General features: G+C 27.7%; 1 protein-coding gene across 2 annotated transcripts in view; it reads right to left on the bottom strand.

Moving 5' to 3' along the window:
* Nucleotides 1-25788, bottom strand: part of LOC137421354 (uncharacterized) — a 134642-nt gene that overhangs the window by 93970 nt on the left and 14884 nt on the right. The gene's annotated exons all lie outside the window — the stretch shown is intronic.

Genomic DNA, 25788 nt, shown 5'->3' on the forward strand with positions numbered 1-25788 from the left:
TGATTAAAATATAAAATCATCTGTAATTTATTCACTGTATTTAGAGGATGTTGTGATTGAAATATAAAACCATCTGTAATTTATTCACTGTATTTAGAGGATTTTGTGATTAAAATATAAAATCATCTGTATTTTATTCACTGTATTTAGAGGAGTTGTGATTGAAATATAAAACCATCTGTAATTTATTCACTGTATTTAGAGGATTTTGTGATGAAAATATAAAATCATCTGTAATTTATTCACTGTATTTAGAGGATTTTGTGATTAAAATATGAAATCATCTGTAATTTATTCACTGTATTTAGAGGATGTTGTGATTAAAATATAAAACCATCTGTATTTTATTCACTGGATTTAGAGGATGTTGTGATTAAATTATGAAATCATCTGTAATTTATTCACTGTATTTAGAGGATTTTGTGATTAAAATATGAAATCATCTGTAATTTATTCACTGTATTTAGAGGATTTTGTGATTAAAATATAAAACCATCTGTATTTTATTCACTGTATTTAGAGGATGTTGTGATTAAAATATAAAACCATCTGTAATTTATTCACTGTATTTCGAGGATTTTGTGATTAAAATATAAAACCATCTGTATTTTATTTACTGTATTTAGAGGATGTTGTGATTAAAATATAAAATCATCTGTATTTTATTCATTGTATTTAGAGGATTTTGTGATTAAAATATAAAACCATCTGTATTTTATTCACTGTATTTAGAGGATTTTGTGATAAAAATATGAAATCATCTGTATTTTATTCACTGTATTTAGAGGATTTTGTGATTAAAATATAAAACCATCTGTATTTTATTCACTGTATTTAGAGGATGTTGTGATTAAAATATAAAACCATCTGTAATTTATTCACTGTATTTAGAGGATTTTGTGATTAAAATATAAAACCATCTGTATTTTATTCACTGTATTTAGAGGATGTTGTGATTAAAATATAAAACCATCTGTAATTTATTCACTGTATTTAGAGGATTTTGTGATTAAAATATAAAATCATCTGTATTTTATTCACTGTATTTAGAGGATGTTGTGATTAAAATATAAAACCATCTGTATTTTATTCACTGTATTTAGAGGATTTTGTGATTAAAATATAAAACCATCTGTATTTTATTCACTGTATTCAGAGGATGTTGTGATTAAAATATAAAACCATCTATAATTTATTCATTGTATTTAGAGGATGTTGTGATTAAAATATAAAACCATCTGTATTTTATTCACTGTATTTAGAGGATGTTGTCATTAAAATATAAAACCATCTGTATTTTATTCACTGTATTTCGAGGATGTTGTGATTAAAATATAAAATCATCTGCAATTTATTCACTGTATTTAGAGGATTTTGTGATTAAAATATGAAATCATCTGTAATTTATTCACTGTATTTAGAGGATTTTGTGATTAAAATATAAAACCATCTGTATTTTATTCACTGTATTTAGAGGATTTTGTGATTAAAATATGAAATCATCTGTAATTTATTCACTGTATTTCGAGGATGTTGTGATTAAAATATAAAACCATCTGTATTTTATTCACTGTATTTAGAGGATTTTGTGATTAAAATATGAAATCATCTGTAATTTATTCACTGTATTTAGAGCAATTTGTGATTAAAATATGAAATCATCTGTATTTTATTCACTGTATTTAGAGGATGTTGTGATTGAAATATAAAACCATCTGTAATTTATTCACTGTATTTAGAGGATTTTGTGATTAAAATATAAAACCACCTGTATTTTATTCACTGTATTTAGAGGATTTTGTGATTAAAATATAAAACCATCTGGAATTTATTCACTGTATTTAGATGATTTTGTGATTAAAATATAAAACCATCTGTATTTTATTCACTGTATTTAGAGGAATTTGTGATTAAAATATGAAATCATCTGTATTTTATTCACTGTATTTGGAGGATGTTGTGATTAAAATATAAAACCATCTGTAATTTATTCACTGTATTTAGAGGATTTTGTGATTAAAATATGAAATCATCTGTATTTTATTCACTGTATTTAGAGGATGTTGTGATTGAAATATAAAACGATCTGTAATTTATTCACTGTATTTAGAGGATTTTGTGATTAAAATATAAAACCATCTATAATTTATTCACTGTATTTAGAGGATTTTGTGATTAAAATATAAAACCATCTGTAATTTATTCACTGTATTTAGAGGATTTTGTGATTAAAATATGAAATCATCTGTAATTTATTCACTGTATTTAGAGGATTTTGTGATTAAAATATGAAATCATCTGTAATTTATTCACTGTATTTAGAGGATTTTGTGATTAAAATATAAAATCATCTGTAATTTATTCACTGTATTTAGAGGATTTTGTGATTAAAATATAAAATCATCTGTAATTTATTCACTGTATTTAGAGGATGTTGTGATTGAAATATAAAACCATCTGTAATTTATTCACTGTATTTAGAGGATTTTGTGATTAAAATATAAAATCATCTGTATTTTATTCACTGTATTTAGAGGAGTTGTGATTGAAATATAAAACCATCTGTAATTTATTCACTGTATTTAGAGGATTTTGTGATGAAAATATAAAATCATCTGTAATTTATTCACTGTATTTAGAGGATTTTGTGATTAAAATATGAAATCATCTGTAATTTATTCACTGTATTTAGAGGATGTTGTGAGTAAAATATAAAACCATCTGTATTTTATTCACTGGATTTAGAGGATGTTGTGATTAAATTATGAAATCATCTGTAATTTATTCACTGTATTTAGAGGATTTTGTGATTAAAATATGAAATCATCTGTAATTTATTCACTGTATTTAGAGGAATTTGTGATTAAAATATAAAACCATCTGTATTTTATTCACTGTATTTAGAGGATTTTGTGATTAAAATATAAAACCATCTGTATTTTATTCACTGTATTTAGAGGATTTTGTGATTAAAATATAAAACCATCTGTATTTTATTCACTGTATTTAGAGGAATTTGTGATTAAAATATGAAATCATCTGTAATTTATTCACTGTATTTCGAGGATTTTGTGATTAAAATATAAAACCATCTGTATTTTATTTACTGTATTTAGAGGATGTTGTGATTAAAATATAAAATCATCTGTATTTTATTCATTGTATTTAGAGGATTTTGTGATTAAAATATAAAACCATCTGTATTTTATTCACTGTATTTAGAGGATTTTGTGATAAAAATATGAAATCATCTGTATTTTATTCACTGTATTTAGAGGATTTTGTGATTAAAATATAAAACCATCTGTATTTTATTCACTGTATTTAGAGGATGTTGTGATTAAAATATAAAACCATCTGTAATTTATTCACTGTATTTAGAGGATTTTGTGATTAAAATATAAAACCATCTGTATTTTATTCACTGTATTTAGAGGATGTTGTGATTAAAATATAAAACCATCTGTAATTTATTCACTGTATTTAGAGGATTTTGTGATTAAAATATAAAACCATCTGTATTTTATTCACTGTATTTAGAGGATGTTGTGATTAAAATATAAAACCATCTGTAATTTATTCACTGTATTTAGAGGATTTTGTGATTAAAATATAAAACCATCTGTATTTTATTCACTGTATTTAGAGGATGTTGTGATTAAAATATAAAACCATCTGTATTTTATTCACTGTATTTAGAGGATTTTGTGATTAAAATATAAAACCATCTGTATTTTATTCACTGTATTCAGAGGATGTTGTGATTAAAATATAAAACCATCTATAATTTATTCACTGTATTTAGAGGATTTTGTGATTAAAATATGAAATCATCTGTATTTTATTCACTGTATTTAGAGGATGTTGTGATTAAAATATAAAACCATCTGTATTTTATTCACTGTATTTAGAGGATGTTGTGATTAAAATATAAAACCATCTGTATTTTATTCACTGTATTTAGAGGATGTTGTGATTAAAATATAAAACCATCTGTATTTTATTCACTGTATTTAGAGGATGTTGTCATTAAAATATAAAACCATCTGTATTTTATTCACTGTATTTAGAGGATGTTGTGATTAAAATATAAAACCATCTGTATTTTATTCACTGTATTTCGAGGATGTTGTGATTAAAATATAAAATCATCTGCAATTTATTCACTGTATTTACAGGATTTTGTGATTAAAATATGAAATCATCTGTAATTTATTCACTGTATTTAGAGGATTTTGTGATTAAAATATAAAACCATCTGTATTTTATTCACTGTATTTAGAGGATTTTGTGATTAAAATATGAAATCATCTGTAATTTATTCACTGTATTTCGAGGATGTTGTGATTAAAATATAAAACCATCTGTATTTTATTCACTGTATTTAGAGGATTTTGTGATTAAAATATGAAATCATCTGTAATTTATTCACTGTATTTAGAGGAATTTGTGATTAAAATATGAAATCATCTGTAATTTATTCACTGTATTTAGAGGATGTTGTGATTAAAATATAAAACCATCTGTATTCTATTCACTGTATTTTGAGGATTTTGTGATTAAAATATAAAACCATCTGTATTTTATTCACTGTATTTAGAGGAGTTGTGATTAAAATATAAAACCATCTGTATTTTATTCACTGTATTTAGAGGATTTTGTGATTAAAATATAAAATCATCTGTATTTTATTCACTGTATTTAGAGGAGGTTGTGATTAAAATATGAAATCATCTGTATTTTATTCACTGTATTTAGAGGATTTTGTGATTAAAATATGAAATCATCTGTATTTTATTCACTGTATTTATAGGATGTTGTGATTAAAATATAAAACCATCTGTATTTTATTCACTGTATTTAGAGGATGTTGTGATTAAAATATAAAACCATCTGTATTTTATTCACTGTATTTAGAGGATGTTGTGATTAAAATATAAAACCATCTGTATTTTATTCACTGTATTTAGAGGATGTTGTGATTAAAATATAAAATCATCTGTATTTTATTCACTGTATTTAGAGGATTTTGTGATTAAAATATAAAACCATCTGTATTTTATTCACTGTATTTAGAGGATGTTGTGATTAAAATATAAAACCATCTGTATTTTATTCACTGTATTTAGAGGGTGTTGTGATTAAAATATAAAATCATCTGTATTTTATTCACTGTATTTAGAGGAATTTGTGATTAAAATATAAAACCATCTGTATTTTATTCACTGTATTTAGAGGATTTTGTGATTAAAATATAAAACCATCTGTATTTTATTCACTGTATTTAGAGGAGTTGTGATTAAAATATGAAATCATCTGTATTTTATTCACTGTATTTAGAGGATTTTGTGATTAAAATATAAAATCATCTGTATTTTATTCACTGTATTTAGAGGATGTTGTGATTAAAATATGAAATCATCTGTATTTTATTCACTGTATTTAGAGGATTTTGTGATTAAAATATAAAACCATCTGTATTTTATTCACTGTATTTAGAGGACTTTGTGATTAAAATATAAAACCATCTGTATTTTATTCATTGTATTGAGAGGATGTTGTGATTAAAATATAAAACCATCTGTATTTTATTCACTGTATTTAGAGGATGTTGTGATTAAAATATAAAACAATCTGTATTTTATTCACTGTATTTAGAGGGTGTTGTGATTAAAATATGAAATCATCTGTATTTTATTCACTGTATTTAGAGGATGTTGTGATTAAAATATAAAACCATCTGTAATTTATTCACTGTATTTAGAGGAAGTTGTGATTAAAATATAAAACCATCTGTATTTTATTCACTGTATTTAGAGGATGTTGTGATTAAAATATAAAATCATCTGTATTTTATTCACTGTATTTAGAGGATTTTGTGATTAAAATATAAAACCATCTGTAATTTATTCACTGTATTTAGAGGATTTTGTGATTAAAATATAAAACCATCTGTATTTTATTCACTGTATTTAGAGGATTTTGTGATTAAAATATAAAACCATCTGTATTTTATTCACTGTATTTAGAGGATTTTGTGATTAAAATATAAAACCATCTGTATTTTATTCACTGTATTTAGAGGATTTTGTGATTAAAATATAAAATCATCTGTATTTTATTCACTGTATTTAGAGGATTTTGTGATTAAAATATAAAACCATCTGTATTTTATTCACTGTATTTAGAGGAGTTGTGATTAAAATATAAAACCATCTGTATTTTATTCACTGTATTTAGAGGATGTTGTGATTAAAATATAAAACCATCTGTATTTTATTCACTGTATTTAGAGGAATTTGTGATTAAAATATAAAACCATCTGTATTTTATTCACTGTATTTAGAGGATTTTGTGATTAAAATATAAAACCATCTGTATTTTATTCACTGTATTTAGAGGAGTTATGATTAAAATATGAAATCATCTGTATTTTATTCACTGTATTTAGAGGATTTTGTGATTAAAATATAAAATCATCTGTATTTTATTCACTGTATTTAGAGGATTTTGTGATTAAAATATGAAATCATCTGTATTTTATTCACTGTATTTAGAGGATGTTGTGATTAAAATATAAAATCATCTGTATTTTATTCACTGTATTTAGAGGATTTTGTGATTAAAATATAAAACCATCTGTATTTTATTCACTGTATTTAGAGGATTTTGTGATTAAAATATAAAACCATCTGTATTTTATTCACTGTATTTAGAGGATTTTGTGATTAAAATATAAAACCATCTGTATTTTATTCACTGTATTTAGAGGATTTTGTGATTAAAATATAAAATCATCTGTATTTTATTCACTGTATTTAGAGGATTTTGTGATTAAAATATAAAACCATCTGTATTTTATTCACTGTATTTAGAGGATTTTGTGATTAAAATATAAAACCATCTGTATTTTATTCACTGTATTTAGAGGATTTTGTGATTAAAATATAAAATCATCTGTATTTTATTCACTGTATCTAGAGGATTTTGTGATTAAAATATAAAATCATCTGTATTTTATTCACTGTATTTAGAGGATTTTGTGATTAAAATATAAAACCATCTGTATTTTATTCACTGTATTTAGAGGATTTTGTGATTAAAATATAAAACCATCTGTATTTTATTCACTGTATTTAGAGGATTTTGTGATTAAAATATAAAATCATCTGTATTTTATTCACTGTATTTAGAGGATTTTGTGATTAAAATATAAAACCATCTGTATTTTATTCACTGTATTTAGAGGAGTTGTGATTAAAATATAAAACCATCTGTATTTTATTCACTGTATTTAGAGGATGTTGTGATTAAAATATAAAACCATCTGTATTTTATTCACTGTATTTAGAGGAATTTGTGATTAAAATATAAAACCATCTGTATTTTATTCACTGTATTTAGAGGATTTTGTGATTAAAATATAAAACCATCTGTATTTTATTCACTGTATTTAGAGGAGTTGTGATTAAAATATGAAATCATCTGTATTTTATTCACTGTATTTAGAGGATTTTGTGATTAAAATATAAAATCATCTGTATTTTATTCACTGTATTTAGAGGATTTTGTGATTAAAATATGAAATCATCTGTATTTTATTCACTGTATTTAGAGGATGTTGTGATTAAAATATAAAATCATCTGTATTTTATTCACTGTATTTAGAGGATTTTGTGATTAAAATATAAAACCATCTGTATTTTATTCACTGTATTTAGAGGATTTTGTGATTAAAATATAAAACCATCTGTATTTTATTCACTGTATTTAGAGGAGTTGTGATTAAAATATAAAACCATCTGTATTTTATTCACTGTATTTAGAGGATTTTGTGATTAAAATATAAAACCATCTGTATTTTATTCACTGTATTTAGAGGATTTTGTGATTAAAATATGAAATCATCTGTATTTTATTCACTGTATTTAGAGGATGTTGTGATTAAAATATGAAATCATCTGTATTTTATTCACTGTATTTAGAGGATGTTGTGATTAAAATATAAAACCATCTGTATTTTATTCACTGTATTTAGAGGAAGTTGTGATTAAAATATAAAACCATCTGTATTTTATTCACTGTATTTAGAGGATGTTGTGATTAAAATATAAAACCATCTGTATTTTATTCACTGTATTTAGAAGATTTTGTGATTAAAATATGAAATCATCTGTAATTTATTCACTGTATTTAGAGGATTTTGTGATTAAAATATAAAATCATCTGTAATTTATTCACTGTATTTAGAGGATTTTGTGATTAAAATATGAAATCATCTGTAATTTATTCACGGTATTTAGAGGATTTTGTGATTAAAATATAAAACCATCTGTATTTTATTCACTGTATTTAGAGGAATTTGTGATTAAAATATGAAATCATCTGTAATTTATTCACTGTATTTAGAGGATTTTGTGATTAAAATATAAAACCATCTGTATTTTATTTACTGTATTTAGAGGATGTTGTGATTAAAATATAAAATCATCTGTATTTTATTCACTGTATTTAGAGGATTTTGTGATTAAAATATAAAACCATCTGTATTTTATTCACTGTATTTAGAGGATGTTGTGATTAAAATATAAAACCATCTGTATTCTATTCACTGTATTTTGAGGATTTTGTGATTAAAATATAAAACCATCTGTATTTTATTCACTGTATTTAGATGATGTTGTGATTAAAATATAAAATCATCTGTATTTTATTCACTGTATTTAGAGGATTTTGTGATTAAAATATAAAACCATCTGTAATTTATTCACTGTATTTAGAGGACTTTGTGATTAAAATATAAAACCATCTGTATTTTATTCACTGTATTTAGAGGAGTTGTGATTAAAATATAAAACAATCTGTATTTTATTCACTGGATTTAGAGGATTTTGTGATTAAAATATAAAATCATCTGTATTTTATTCACTGTATTTAGAGGATGTTGTGATTAAAATATGAAATCATCTGTATTTTATTCACTGTATTTAGAGGATGTTGTGATTAAAATATGAAATCATCTGTATTTTATTCACTGTATTTAGAGGATGTTGTGATTAAAATATAAAACCATTTGTATTTTATTCACTGTATTTAGAGGATGTTGTGATTAAAATATAAAACCATCTGTATTTTATTCACTGTATTTAGAGGACTAGGACGTGCCCGTACGTGGGTGCCCGTACGTGCGTGCAAAAAAGCATGCGTGCAAACAACAACAACAAAAAAAAACTTTGAAACCACGTGGCAGTAACGACCACAGAACCCCCCCCCTCAATTTACATGAAATGGTTTGGTCCATTCGCAACGACCACAGAACCCCCCCCCCCCCCCCTCTATTTACATGAAATGGTTTGGTCCATTCGCAAAGCCAAAGCGAACGGCGAACGGCTAAATCGCCATAGCTCGGTAACTACTTCTCCGATTAATTTCAAACCTTGAAAAGGCACATCCTCGGGTCCCCAGCAATATACCTGGCAAGTTTCAAGTATATCGGACCGGTAGTTGTCGAGAAACAGCGGTCACAGACAAACACACACACACACACACACACACACACACACACACACAGACACACACACACACAGAGATTACTGGAATTATAGATAGACTAGGGCATGCCCGTACTATATCTATATCTAAAATTATATCCCCCCCCTCTATTTACATGAAATGGTTTGGTCCAAAGCGAACGGCTTGCGAGTGGTGACAATCCCCCCCCTCTATTTACATGCAATGGTTTGGTCCAAAGCGAACGGCTTCCGGAGTTTGGTAAAGAAATCGCCATCGCGTGCACAAACGCGCAGGAAAGCGAATGAATCGCAAATTCGTTTTTATTAGTTGTAAAACATAGTTTAACGCCAACATAGTTTGCAAACGTGAAATAAATGAATACGCTCTCAAATGTGCCATCCGAGGCAGAGTGTGCCCGCCACGTTCGGCACACGCGATCGTTCGCTGCTCTCTGATTGGTTGAATCGTTTTTTGGACATAGCTCGGTAAGTAATTGTCCGATTAATATGAAACCTTGAAAAGGCACATCCTCGGGTCCCCAGCAATATACCTGGCAAGTTAAAAGTATATCGGACCCGTGGTTGTCGAGAAACAGCGGTCACAGACAGACAAACGTACAAACGTACAGACAGAGATTACTGGAATTATAGATAGATGTTGTGATTAAAATATAAAATCATCTGTATTTTATTCACTGTATTTAGAGGATTTTGTGATTAAAATATAAAACCATCTGTAATTTATTCACTGTATTTAGAGGACTTTGTGATTAAAATATAAAATCGTCTGTATTTTATTCACTGTATTTAGAGGATTTTGTGATTAAAATATAAAATCGTCTGTATTTTATTTACTGTATTTAGAGGATTTTGTGATTAAAATATAAAACCATCTGTATTTTATTCACTGTATTAAGAGGGTGTTGTGATTAAAATATATAATCGTCTGTATTTTATTCACTGTATTTAGAGGATGTTGTGATTAAAATATAAAACCATCTGTATTTTATTCACTGTATTTAGAGGAGTTGTGATTAAAATATAAAATCGTCTGTATTTTATTCACTGTATTTAGAGGGTGTTGTGATTAAAATATAAAATCATCTGGAATTTATTCACTGTATTTAGAGGATTTTGTGATTAAAATATAAAATCATCTGGAATTTATTCACTGTATTTAGAGGATTTTGTGATTAAAATATAAAACCATCTGTATTTTATTCACTGTATTTAGAGGATTTTGTGATTAAAATATGAAATCATCTGTAATTTATTCACTGTATTTAGAGGATTTTGTGATTAAAATATGAAATCATCTGTAATTTATTCACTGTATTTCGAGGATGTTGTGATTAAAATATAAAACCATCTGTATTTTATTCACTGTATTTAGAGGATTTTGTGATTAAAATATAAAACCATCTGTATTTTATTCACTGTATTTAGAGGATTTTGTGATTAAAATATGAAATCATCTGTAATTTATTCACTGTATTTAGAGGATTTTGTGATTAAAATATGAAATCATCTGTAATTTATTCACTGTATTTCGAGGACTTTGTGATTAAAATATAAAACCATCTGTATTTTATTCACTGTATTTAGAGGATGTTGTGATTAAAATATAAAACCATCTGTAATTTATTCACTGTATTTAGAGGATTTTGTGATTAAAATATAAAATCATCTGGAATTTATTCACTGTATTTAGAGGATTTTGTGATTAAAATATAAAACCATCTGTATTTTATTCACTGTATTTAGAGGATTTTGTGATTAAAATATGAAATCATCTGTAATTTATTCACTGTATTTAGAGGATTTTGTGATTAAAATATGAAATCATCTGTAATTTATTCACTGTATTTAGAGGATGTTGTGATTAAAATATGAAATCATCTGTATTTTATTTACTGTATTTAGAGGATGTTGTGATTAAAATATAAAATCATCTGTGTTTTATTCACTGTATTTAGAGGATTTTGTGATTAAAATATAAAACCATCTGTAATTTATTCACTGTATTTAGAGGATTTTGTGATTAAAATATAAAACCATCTGTATTTTATTCACTGTATTTAGAGGATTTTGTGATTAAAATATAAAACCATCTGTATTTTATTCACTGTATTTAGAGGAGTTGTGATTAAAATATAAAACCATCTGTATTTTATTCACTGTATTTAGAGGATTTTGTGATTAAAATATAAAACCATCTGTATTTTATTCACTGTATTTAGAGGATTTTGTGATTAAAATATAAAACCATCTGTATTTTATTCACTGTATTTAGAGGATTTTGTGATTAAAATATAAAATCATCTGTATTTTATTCACTGTATTTAGAGGAGGTTGTGATTAAAATATGAAATCATCTGTATTTTATTCACTGTATTTAGAGGATGTTGTGATTAAAATATGAAATCATCTGTATTTTATTCACTGTATTTAGAGGATGTTGTGATTAAAATATAAAACCATCTGTATTTTATTCACTGTATTTAGAGGATTTTGTGATTAAAATATAAAATCATCTGTATTTTATTCACTGTATTTAGAGGATTTTGTGATTAAAATATAAAATCATCTGTATTTTATTCACTGTATTTAGAGGAAGTTGTGATTAAAATATAAAACCATCTGTATTTTATTCACTGTATTTAGAGGATTTTGTGATTAAAATATAAAACCATCTGTATTTTATTCACTGTATTTAGAGGATGTTGTGATTAAAATATAAAACCATCTGTATTTTATTCACTGTATTTAGAGGATTTTGTGATTAAAATATAAAACCATCTGTATTTTATTCACTGTATTTAGAGGATGTTGTGATTAAAATATGAAATCATCTGTATTTTATTCACTGTATTTAGAGGATTTTGTGATTAAAATATAAAACCATCTGTATTTTATTCACTGTATTTAGAGGATTTTGTGATTAAAATATAAAACCATCTGTATTTTATTTACTGTATTTAGAGGATGTTGTGATTAAAATATGAAATCATCTGTATTTTATTCACTGTATTTAGAGGATTTTGTGATTAAAATATAAAACCATCTGTATTTTATTCACTGTATTTAGAGGATTTTGTGATTAAAATTTAAAACCATCTGTATTTTATTCACTGTATTTAGAGGATGTTGTGATTAAAATATGAAATCATCTGTATTTTATTCACTGTATTTAGAGGATTTTGTGATTAAAATATAAAACCATCTGTATTTTATTCACTGTATTTAGAGGATTTTGTGATTAAAATATAAAACCATCTGTATTTTATTCACTGTATTTAGTGGATGTTGTGATTAAAATATGAAATCATCTGTATTTTATTCACTGTATTTAGAGGATTTTGTGATTAAAATATAAAACCATCTGTATTTTATTCACTGTATTTAGAGGATTTTGTGATTAAAATATAAAACCATCTGTATTTTATTCACTGTATTTAGAGGATTTTGTGATTAAAATATAAAACCATCTGTATTTTATTTACTGTATTTAGAGGATGTTGTGATTAAAATATGAAATCATCTGTATTTTATTCACTGTATTTAGAGGATTTTGTGATTAAAATATAAAACCATCTGTATTTTATTCACTGTATTTAGAGGATTTTGTGATTAAAATTTAAAACCATCTGTATTTTATTCACTGTATTTAGAGGATGTTGTGATTAAAATATGAAATCATCTGTATTTTATTCACTGTATTTAGAGGATTTTGTGATTAAAATTTAAAACCATCTGTATTTTATTCACTGTATTTAGAGGATTTTGTGATTAAAATATAAAACCATCTGTATTTTATTCACTGTATTTAGAGGATTTTGTGATTAAAATTTAAAACCATCTGTATTTTATTCACTGTATTTAGAGGATGTTGTGATTAAAATATGAAATCATCTGTATTTTATTCACTGTATTTAGAGGATGTTGTGATTAAAATATGAAATCATCTGTATTTTATTCACTGTATTTAAATGATTTTGTGATTAAAATATAAAACCATCTGTAATTTATTCACTGTATTTAAATGATTTTGTGATTAAAATATAAAACCATCTGTAATTTATTCACTGTATTTAGAGGACTTTGTGATTAAAATATAAAACCATCTGTATTTTATTCACTGTATTTAGGGGATTTTGTGATTCTTCATATTCTTCTAAGTATTCTTCTTAATTCTAAGTATTCTTCATATTAATATTTTTACTTACACTATATTTTTGTCGTTCAGCCTGTGCCTTTGTATAATAATTTGATAAATCAATATCCTGAGAGGATTTTCCAAAGATAGAACCATCTTTTCCAACATAAGTCATTTATATTAGATTTAAAATGATATCATAAAAATTTTCATTATTGTTGAGTTGAAATAATACATATAAACATAATTGACCACAACATTTAGAATTAATTTCTTGAACTTGAAATGTTTGATAAACACCATTCTGTAAGAATTGTATTACTTCAACAGGTGGTGGCATACCATAACTATCAAAATAATATTTATCCTGACTATTATGAATACAAACCCAATGAGAACCATTCTGTGTGTCTAAATTCATAATAATATTCTTTGTATTCTTATTTATATGTATTAATTCATCTCTCATACAAATAAACACATTATCAATTTTTAGTGTTTTACAATACTTAGCTAGTTCTATATTTGACGTTGTATTCTTTCCAAATTGTTTAAACCATTTATCCATTTATTTATGAGAAAGATACAATCCATTACCCCGTTTAGTTAGTTTAACACCCGCTTGAGCGATAGAGGAAAGCATATCTCCAACCAACAATCTAGCTTTATCAGGTAGACTTTCAAGTTTTTGAGCAAAATCTACAATTACACCACTTCCACTAATTTGTTTCTCCAACTCCTTGTTATGTCTTTCCAATTTTTTTGAGCTTTTAGTTGTGCCTTCCTTTCGTTAGCAGTTTTTACCGCTGCTGAAATACCACCAGTCAATGCTCCCGCCGCACTTAAACCAGCAAATAAAGGAATTAGAAACGGGAGAAATCCTCCTCTTGACTCGTCTATTGAATATTTCTTTAACATAGGTTTCGTCATTTTAATTTTAAGAGATCCAACATCATTTAGTGTTTTTACTTGTGTGTGTGTGAGTAAAACATCAATTCTTACAGCTCCTTTTCTTTGAATTGTATTAACATTAATAATACAAGGCTTTTGATTTTGAATACAAGATGTTAATTTATTAAGATTGATTTGATTAACATATACCCCAACCATTTATTTATGAGAAAAAACCTATGTGATATTAATCATAACACCATTATCTGTATTAATCTGTAATTCTGTTTCCTCCAAAAGCAAACAATATGCATTAACCTCTTCACTCTCCCCTCTTTCAATGTATAGAGAAGTATCCACTCGATTAGACTTTATAGTTTCCTTTTGAGAACTCAGGTCAATTGCGTAGATTGTATAAAGTTTTTGAAACGCAACCATATCCAAAATAGGATCATTATTACCATTACTTTCACACACCTTTTGGTCGGACTTGTAGGCTTCAGCATAATCATTTTTTTCCCAATCAATTTCCAATCTATCTCGCGGATAAAATGTGCCATCAAGAGAAACCCGAAGTTGTTTCACCTTAGCATTATCACTCAGCGCATTATTCTTATTAGTACCGTCCTCTCCATCTGGTTTTTTAAAAATGAGCCAGAGGTATCGTGGCTTTCCTTGAAGAACACCCAAATTCCAAGTGTAGGTAGTGTGTTCCAGTTTAACGTGTTGACATCTTCTTTTAAGGTATGATACATTTAGCGGTTTCTTTGAGTTAAGTCTTCTATTTAACATCTCTTCCGTTTTAAGATTAGGAGTATATTCACTGATATACCAACATAAATCATTAATAACAAATTTATTGTTGTCTCCAAAAGCATTTTCAACCCCAAAAAGCAACCTATTTACATTATCATTCCTTTGTAGTTGAAATCTAATTTTAAGACCATACAAAACTTTGTCATAATCACAAAATCCAAATATACCTTTCAGAGGTACTGCTACGGTAAAACTATTCTCTGGTTTTGTGTCATCATTATACATTGCTTTCCTTTGACTATAACCAGGGTCTGTGTTTGTACCCGTTGACATATCAGGAATAAAACCTTCAACAGCTCCCTTACCCATTCTATCACCAAACGAATATAGTGTAAATTTCATCATTTCAGATGTAGCAGAGACATAATCAACCGCTTCAACCTCTTGTGTTCCAATATACAGGCGAACACTATCAAACATTTTCCAGAAGAAATCATTTACGAGTGTAGCATTAGTATTATTCGCAGCCTTAGTGAATTTAAATTTACACAGCAAGAAACTATCAGCTATATTCAAGTAAGTTTGTTGATTATTTATTTCAAAACTTTTTGTTCCGTTTGAATTCCAGTCTGTTCCTGTTATAGCATTTACCTTAAAATAGTCTTCCTTTTTTGTGGAGTTTGAAATGATAATTGTATCATCCAAATCATAGATACTATCAATCGCTTCCATACTTGTATTTATATAGTATTAAAATCGTTGAAACCCTGACCGAAGTATTTTAATGATTTTTTGTCGTTCTTGTGAAGATAGTTGAGTTTTACCTTTTTTTATTTCTTTGATTGCTTGTAATTTATGAGACTCCTTTTGAGCATCTTTTATACTCTTTATAGCACCCGCAACGGAGCCCACGGCAGAAGCAGTTGAACCAATTAGGTCTTTATGTTTAAGGATGGTTGAACCAATACCCATTAGAGTATCAATTATCCCATCTCCTTTATTTCGAAATTGATGACCTACACCTCGTTGTCTCTTAGGTTTATAGTATCCTTTACCCACATACCTTGTATAGTATGGTGAAAGGTACATGCCCTCCCCTGTAATTATTTTATATTTTCTCAACTCATGTTTTCTCACAATAACCATTATTTATTTATTGAAAAACTTCACGTAGGTGAATTCTGATGGATATAATTTCATCATTAAAGGATATCATACGATTATCTTGGTCGGTTATCCTAAAATTTACTCTGTATATGGTTTTTCCTGACACAGGTAAATAGACAAGATTTTTTGGTTCCATATTAAATTTATAACCAATCGGGGTTGAGTATGCACTGAATGAAAATATTGTATTTGTTCTTATTCCATCGTTATAAGCACCATCAATCAAATCACAATGAATTAATACTGAATTTATACCGGAGGATATTTGGATAACATTATCACTGTAAAACGTCCCGTTATTTTCAATCTTTTTTGAAGAGAAACCCAATAGCTCTCTAAACGAATTTTCAATCGTGAAATCAACTTTATAATTATTTTTAAGTTTAATAGTTGATTTTGAAGTGTGTTTTTGAATATCTATTACAATATTTTTTGGTTCATCACCTTTTTCTTTCATAAGGCGAGAGACTTCTGAAGATATTTGAGAAATCTCGTAAGCTCCAGGTGAAACGGTTATAGTTTATATCCACTTCCTGGATTATAACTAAACTTGTTGTTTTTCTCTGTGATATTAAAAAGGGTATTGTAAGTTTCCATTGACAACAAAGAAGCCTCATATGAGGTAAGGGGGTCAAGTTGTAGTGGGTAAGGGAATGAAGCTGTGTAATCGCTCGTTGTGAAATTAAAACTAAGAATTGTGCTTCTCATCTTATTTAATATCTAATAAAATATCTTTGTATTGACATTTATTAATTATTTTCATGTTCATCAACTGATCTAAAATGGCTGAGGATTCATTAAAACAATTGTTGTTTCCAGCCTTCTTACTACCTAACAACAATAATAGCCTATTAACTAATTGTGATGGGTCATTTGGAAGAAAACTAACACCCGAACCAAGCTTACTTAAAGCATCAATAATATGTTTCTCCTTCTCATTCTTCTTACTTTTACCAGCAACAGAAACTCCATAATCAAGTGCATTTAGCAACTCAATATATACCCTATCTTCCTCTCTTTCCATATCAAGTGGTTCCTCAAAATATTTTGAACCGCTGAATCCGGGGTTTGTTAGAAGAAACATTAATCTTGGAGTTAATTTAACATTTGGTTGAGTAGAACTCAAGAACATCAATTCATCATTAAATATCAATACCTTTTCTTCCACAAGATGAAACACTGCTGGTTCTTCTGTTGGAATGAGACCTGCTCTGGTTTTTGAATCTGCCAAATATTCATTGTTTTGAAGAGCTTCCACTACATAATTAGGGGGTTGATTTACCTCCTCAAGTTTCTGAAATAAATCTTCATCATTATATTCTAATTTTCCAAGTTCTTGTTTTGTTATTTGACTAAAATCTTCGAGCATTTGAAGTTTTTTCGGAGTAAATTCTACCGTGGGAACTGTAGGGTGTTGAGTTTTTAAAAGCGGTTTTAAAAATTTCTCTTGTTTTCTTTCAAAGGCTTCTTCACCAGTTAGTTTCTGTCTCTGTTTCTTCTTTATCTCTTCCTGTTGCTTTACAACTTTTGAAACCAACTCTTGATGTTCCTTAAACTTTCTTGCTCTTTCTTCAGCATTCATTTAGTATTGAAAAATATCATTTAATGAATTGTAAAGGTCAATGGGAAAATTTTCCTTTTCTTCATCATTATAGTAAATGTGTTGAAATAAATCTTTTTCTTTAAATATTTCATCAAATTCTTTATTGGTATTAATACGAGTTGTTATTTCTTCTTCACTAATACTGTATCTCTGCTTTTCATACGTTTGCGTTGAGTCTCCTCATCGATATCAAAACCGAATGATAAAATCTTAACTCCATCACCACACAATTGTTTAATAATTTGTCTCATTCCTTCAGGATTAGTTTCTAAAATCCCAAGACCATTAGATTTTACTTTATTTAACTCACTCTTACAATGTGAATATTTTGTAGAACCAAGAGAGACCTCCTCAAATATTTGACCTTCGTTCCTCAATCGCATATGTTCCTCCATTGAAATGTAGTAATAATCTTTCCCTTCTACTTCTCCTGGTCGCTTTGCTCTGGTTGTAGTACTCACAAAACGAATCATAGGGTGTTTTTAAAAAAAACTTACAATCTTTTCATTTTTACTATTCAAGAGTTTAGATTTATGAAAGTTCTTTCCAGAAGCAGATTTACCCACAAGGTTAATAATAATTGTTGTCATTTATATATGTAATTATGTTTAAAATAAAAATACATCCTTTAATATCTCATCTTGTTTCACAACAATATATTTATATTTTCCAATCGTGTGTTTCATATAATTTTCAAATTCTTTTTTACTACATAACGTAGAGCAATTATCTCTCCAAAAATTATTTACATCTATTGAATTTAACTTAAATAAAATAAAAGTATTAGCATTGTTTCTTATTGAGCATCGAGGGAGTTGAAAATATGACTGACTAAGATAAATACAATTACAAGAAGAATGTCTCCCTCTTGTATAGTAGCTATCCATTACTGTTTGGTTTCTCTCATTAACACAATCATCAAAGATGACGAGGTTCTTTTTTGATTTATCTAAATCTTGAGGTGAAGGTATATCATCTGTATTATCACTGAGAATACAAGTTATGGGTTTTGGTTTAGGTTTCTGTGTATCACAAAATAGTTGTATTATATCCTCAATGTTATAATCATTTAGTTTGTTTTGAAGTTTAAATAAACCGATAATGTCTTCCATTTTAAGACCTGCATTAAAACCCTGTGAGAGTAGTTGATACTCGGGTTGAAAACTTGACTTTGTAAAAATTATTAAATTATCATAATCTAAAAAATTAGGACCAAGGAGCATCTTTAAAAGTAAACAGGTTTTCCCACATCCGCTTGAACCAACTATTAGACATCTCAATGAATTTGGAATGTTTTTATGGTTATTAAATTTTATCTTATTTTCCCAAACGGGTAAAAAATCATTCATTTATATATTTGGAAAACAAGTCATCTAACTTTTTTTGAGCTATTTTAGAAACTCTATATTTTATCCTGAGTTCGGGTTTAATTTCAAAATAATTCATTATTTTATTTATATAGTATCTTGTATTAACATTTCCATTAAAATTATTTTGAATAATAAATATCATTAAACCCTTATACATTTCCTCAATACAAATAGTCTCTTCCCTTGAAAGAAATGGTGTATTATCATCACAATACTTAACATTCATCTCTCTTAATAATCTTGTAAAGTAATTCATTTTTGGTTCTAATTTAAAAGAGTTATATATATTTTTATATTTTTTATTATCATTAATTAAAATTAAATCACAGAAAATACATTGTTTATATGAACCCTCATTATTAAGCCCTATTCTATCACAAGCCGGACAATTCTCTAATTTATCATATGGAGAGTCTGGAAATTCTAAATATCCTTCAGAACTTATCATATTTATATAGTAAATTTTTACTTAAACTAAACGCAAGTTTATTCATTAATAAATACAATGTTTCAAAGCACAAAAGACAAATTTCAATCAATCTCTACTTCGGTGGAAGATATAGAAAAATATGTCAAAGATGTTAAATTGAACAAAGATAAATATGGAAATTTTTGGGTAAAACCAGTTATGGAAAATAACATGAGCCCCTCTATTTCATTTAAAGGAAGAGCTCTAACTATACCTGGAAAGACATCCATTAAAGTAAATCTAACAAAAGTTTCTCCTCTACTCCTGGCAATTTATTCAAAGCTTGAAAAAGTGATTGACCACGATACTTTGAAAAAGAATGATAAGACCATCAACAATACTTGTGGAGAAATTTGTATTTACTTTAATAATCCAAAGGGTGTAGATCTAAGTAAAATGAATGATGTTAATATTTCTGGTGAAATGTCATTTCGTTCTATGATAGTTAGAGATTATTTAAAGATAACTTTTGATATTAAAAATGTAGAGATTGAATCCGTTAATGAAAGAAAGTATATTGGTATAGATGGAAAGGTTTTTTCTGCTAATTAAATATGAGTCATTACAGCAGTGAAGATTTTACTATTTCATTGAACTCGGACGATAGTGATGATAGTATTTCATTGAACTCGGACGATGGTGATGATAGTATTTCATTGAACACAGATGATAGTTATGATACTAATAGTTTGTGCTCAAATGATAGTTATGAGAGTAGCTTTATTGATGACTCTGAGTATGATTCTGAGTATTCATGTGATAGTTATGACTTAGATGATTCTGAGTGAAAAAGTGTTTTAGTTTAAGCACAGCGATATATATAAAACGAAGCTGTAAAGCTCAAAAGTGTTTTATTTTAAGCACAGTGATATATATAAAACACCACGTTTTCTCACGCTATAAATATGGTTTATTGTGATACTTGCGAGAAGGAAGTAAAATATTATAAACAACATATTCTCACCGCAAAACATACATACAACATTCTTAACAAACTTTCCCCTCTTCCACCTAAAACAAAACATTGTAAGGTCTGTAAAACAACCATCCTCAAGAAGGGGTTTAAAGCCCATCTTAAAACAAATCAACATTTATCAAATTTTATCACAACTAAAAACTCTGATGGTGCATTCAAAGGACATATTAAAATAAGAGTCTTTAACTTCAAACCTCCCGAACCAAAGTCTATAGTTGATGCTGTAGAAATAGTCAAACCTGCTGTTCAAACATTGATTGAAAACACACTAAAAGAAATGAAACCACTTAAATTTTATATGGGGGTAAAATTAGAAATGACAAAGGATAAAGGAGTTATAGATACACCATACATGAGAACTGAGCCACACTTTATATCTTCATATCAAGATTTTAAAACATCAGGAGTCTATGATGAACTTATTAAACAAGAGCAAGATGTGGATAATTCAATCGTAGGAAGTGGATTCAATATAGGAAAAATTATTTACATAGACATTCATATTCTTAAATCAGATCCTCTAAAAGCTTCTTCTTACATTGATTTACCCAGTGTTATCAAAAATAGAAAAGCAGTTATCAATATCAAAAATAAAGACAATAAATGTTTTCTCTGGTCTATTTTAGCACACTTACATCCTCCACATTTTCATGATGAAAGAGTATCTCATCATAAAAAATATGAGAATACATTAAATACGAAAGATCTAAAGTTTCCGATGACTTTAAATGATATTCCTAAATTTGAAAAGATGAATAATTTATCAGTTAATGTTTATGGTCTAACAGAAACAAACAACATTCAGGTTTTAAAGCTTTCTGACAATTGTAAACAAACTCATATTAATCTTCTATATTTTAATTCAGAGGAAAATTCACATTATACATACATCAAAGATATTGCTAAATTAATAAAACCACAAGTATGTAAAAGAACAAATAAAATATATATTTGTATGCGTTGTCTTAACTTCTTCCATACACAAGAAAGATTAGATAAACATTCAAATTATTGTGGTGAACATAAATCAACGGTAATCAACATGCCTAAAAAAGACTCAAAGATCACATTCAAAGATGAAAAGAAAACAATAAAACATCCATTTGTTATATATGCTGATTTTGAAAGTATTTTAGAAAAAATTGATACTGCTTCTCCAGATCCAAAAGAATCATACACAAATAAATATCAAAAACATACTCCTTGTGGTTTTTGTTATTATATCAAATCATCCGTTGGTGATAAATATAACAAGTTAGAGATGTATAGAGGCTCAAATACCCCAGAGGAGTTTGTGAAACGACTAGAAAAAGACTGTGTTCGATTAACCAAGATAATGAGAGAAACCAATAAACCAATGTCCTTAACAAGTAAAGAAAAAAGGGAATTTATAAAAAACAATGTCTGTCATATTTGTGAGGAGAAAATTGGTAAAGGTCTAAAGGTTAGAGACCATTGTCATCTCACTGGTAAATATAGAGGTCCGGCTCATCAAAGTTGTAATATTAATTATCAACTCCCCTCTTTCATTCCTGTCTTTCTTCATAACAACGCTCATTATGATACACATCTATTTATCAAGGAACTCTCAAAGACTTCTGGAAGTATCTCAGCAATTCCAAACACGGATCAGAAATACATTTCATTCACAAAAACAATTCACACATCTCCTATTACTCATATCAGATTTCTTGATACATTTAAATTCATGGCAAGTCCATTGGCTAACTTGGTTCAAAATCTAAAAGAGTTTCCATGTCTTTCAGAGTATTTTTTAGATAAAGATTTTCTAACACAAAAGGGAATTTACCCCTATGACTATATGGACTCATTTGAGAGATTCAATGAAACACAACTTCCTTCAAAAGAAAATTTCTATAACAAATTAAACAACAGTAATATATCTGATAAAGATTATGTACACGCACAAAATGTTTGGAAAAAATATAACATTAAGAATCTTGGTGAGTATCACGATTTGTACCTCAAAACTGATGTGCTTTTGTTGCCTGATGTGTTTGAGGCTTTCAGAACAATCTGTCATTCTGGATATGGATTGGATCCTGCTCACTATTACACTGCTCCTGGATTGGCTTGGAGCGCGATGTTAAAAATGACAAAACAAGCTTTGGATTTGATAACCGATGTTGATATGCTTTTGATGATTGAAAAGGCAAAGAGAGGAGGAATTTCACAAGTCTGTTGAAAGAGATATGCTAAAGCAAATAACAAGTACATTCCAAATTATGATCCATCGGTAGAGAGCTCCTACTTGATGTATTATGATGCGAACAACCTGTATGGCTGGGCAATGTCTCAGGCTCTTCCTTATGGAAAACTTAGATGGGTAAAGGAAAAAGATTACAAAAAGGTTTTACAAGATGTATGTATCTCTACACAAAAAGAATTGGATGATTCAAAGGTTGGTTATTATTTTGAGGTCGATTTGAAATATCCAGAGGAACTTCATAACCTACACAAAGATCTCCCATTTGCTTGTGAAAAGGAAAGTCCAAAGAAGGAGTGGTTAAGTGATTATCAACAATCATTTAATATAGGTGAATCAACAGAAAAATTACTTACTACATTATATAACAAGAAAAATTATGTTCTACACCAAAGAAATTTGCGACAATATTTATCAAAAGGTCAAAGAATAGAGAAGATCCATAGGGTTCTAAAGTTCAATCAAAGTCATTGGTTAAAGGGGTACATTGATTTTAATACACAAAGAAGAACAGAGTCAAAAACAGATTTTGAGAAAGACTTTTATAAATTGATGAATAATGTGGTCTTTGGTAAGACTATGGAGAATGTGAGGAAAAGACAAAATATCAGACTATCAACATCTTGGGAACAAGCATCAAAATTAATTAATAGACCGAGTTTTACTCGAGCTGAGGTCTTTACTGAGAACTTTTGTGCGATCCATTTGATTAAAGAGAGTATTGAAATGAACAAACCTATTTATATTGGAACATCAATTCTTGATTTATCAAAGTCATTAATGTATGATTACTTTTATAATAACTTGAGGAAGAAATATCAAAATGATGTTAATCTACTTTATATGGATACAGATCGTTTTATTTTGAAAATTAATACTGATGATGTTTATTCAGACATGAAAAAGGACATTAATATCTATGACACTAGTAATTACAGTCCAGAGAGTGAGTTGTTCTCTTCTAAAAATAAAAAGGTGATTGGAAAGTTTAAGGATGAATTAGGAGGAAATGTCATGAGTGAATTTGTGGGATTGAGATCTAAGGCTTATGCTTATAAATACATTGTGAATAACGTTGAAAAAACTGATAAGAAGTTAAAAGGCATAAAGAAAAATGTCATTAAAGAAACAATAAACTTTAAGGATTATTATAACTGTTTAACAACAAAGAAAGAAGAGTTTAGAAAGATTAATGGAATAAGAAGTTATAAACATAAATTATATTCAGAAGAGGTGAATAAGAAAGCATTGGGGGCTTTTGATGATAAGAGGTTTGTTTTAGAAAATGGAATTGATAGTCTCCCTTATGGTTATATAAGTATATAAGTGATAAGTTAAAAAGGGGGGTTAGGGATTTTAACGGGCTACCGCCGCCTTTTTACTATTATATAAATGATAGAACCAAGTACCAACCAGACTAAAGAGTGGAGGTGTAATCAACCTTGGTATATAAATGGTAAACATAACGAATGTGAAAAAATATCAAATAGGTATAATTGAAAAGACAACTGGTAAAAAAAATTACAAAACAAATAAGAGAATTAATTTAAATACCAGTGAATTGGGTAAAAAAGATGGAAATATTTTTGAGTGGACGGAAAACTTTGATGGTTGCCAGGAAAATATATACTTTAATTTTAAAATGGTATGTGGCACTGGAGGCGCTCAAACAAGAACATTGAGGGAGGTTTACCATTTTATCTTAGCTCAGTTAAAATATCTTAATAAAGAACCAAACTCAAACATCTTTTTTGTTAATATATTAGATGGTGAAGGGAGTGGCAAGAGAATTAAATTATTTCCCACGCATAAACAAATATTTGTAGGGTCGTTGTTTGAGTGGGTCAAAGATGATTCACCAGATGATATTAAGAGTAAAAGGTTAAAAGGTCCATAAGGTCAGAAGGATCACAGGTTCACACAGAAGGACCATTGTTTAAGTGGTCTAATGAATAAGGATAACATGTCAAAAGGTTAGAAGGTTCGTAAAGAACAGGGTGAGAGAAATAGAGGTGTTTAGGGGCAATGAGGGAGGGGAAAAATTAACATGTAAGTCAATGGGAAAATGAGAGTGTCCCAGAAGCAACATATATACACTACTGATGTTGTGATTAAAATATAAAATCATCTGTATTTTATTCACTGTATTTAGAGGAAGTTGTGATTAAAATATAAAATCATCTGTATTTTATTCACAGTATTTCGAGGATTTTGTGATTTAAATATAAAACCATCTGTATTTTATTCACTGTATTTAGAGGATTTTCTGTCCGTTTTACTGGCCTAACAGAGGCATTTTACTCGCGCAGAATCTTACGGATTTTCTGTCCGTTTTACTGGCCGTATTTAATATAGAATTTTGTGTTTAAAATGAAAACTTGTGTTATTCGCTCTTTATAAGAAAGTGTTTTTCATTTGAATTGTAAACATATTTTTTAAGAAAAAAAAAAAAGAAAGACTTTCAATGTTTTGGGGTTTCAAAAGCACTCTTAGTATGTTTTTACAGCGTAACAAAAACTACTGGGAGAACGTCTTTATTAACCCAAGTTTTTTTTATTTCTAGCTATGAATAAGTAAATACAAGACTTATGTGGTTATGAAGGTTAGGTTATGGCATCACTATTGCATTATGGGGTTGGGGATGTCCAAGAGAAAGTGTCC

The sequence above is a fragment of the Myxine glutinosa genome, chromosome 1, assembly GCF_964187855.1.
Source record: "Myxine glutinosa chromosome 1, kmMyxGlut1.1, whole genome shotgun sequence".
Taxonomy (NCBI): Eukaryota; Metazoa; Chordata; class Myxini; order Myxiniformes; family Myxinidae; genus Myxine; species Myxine glutinosa.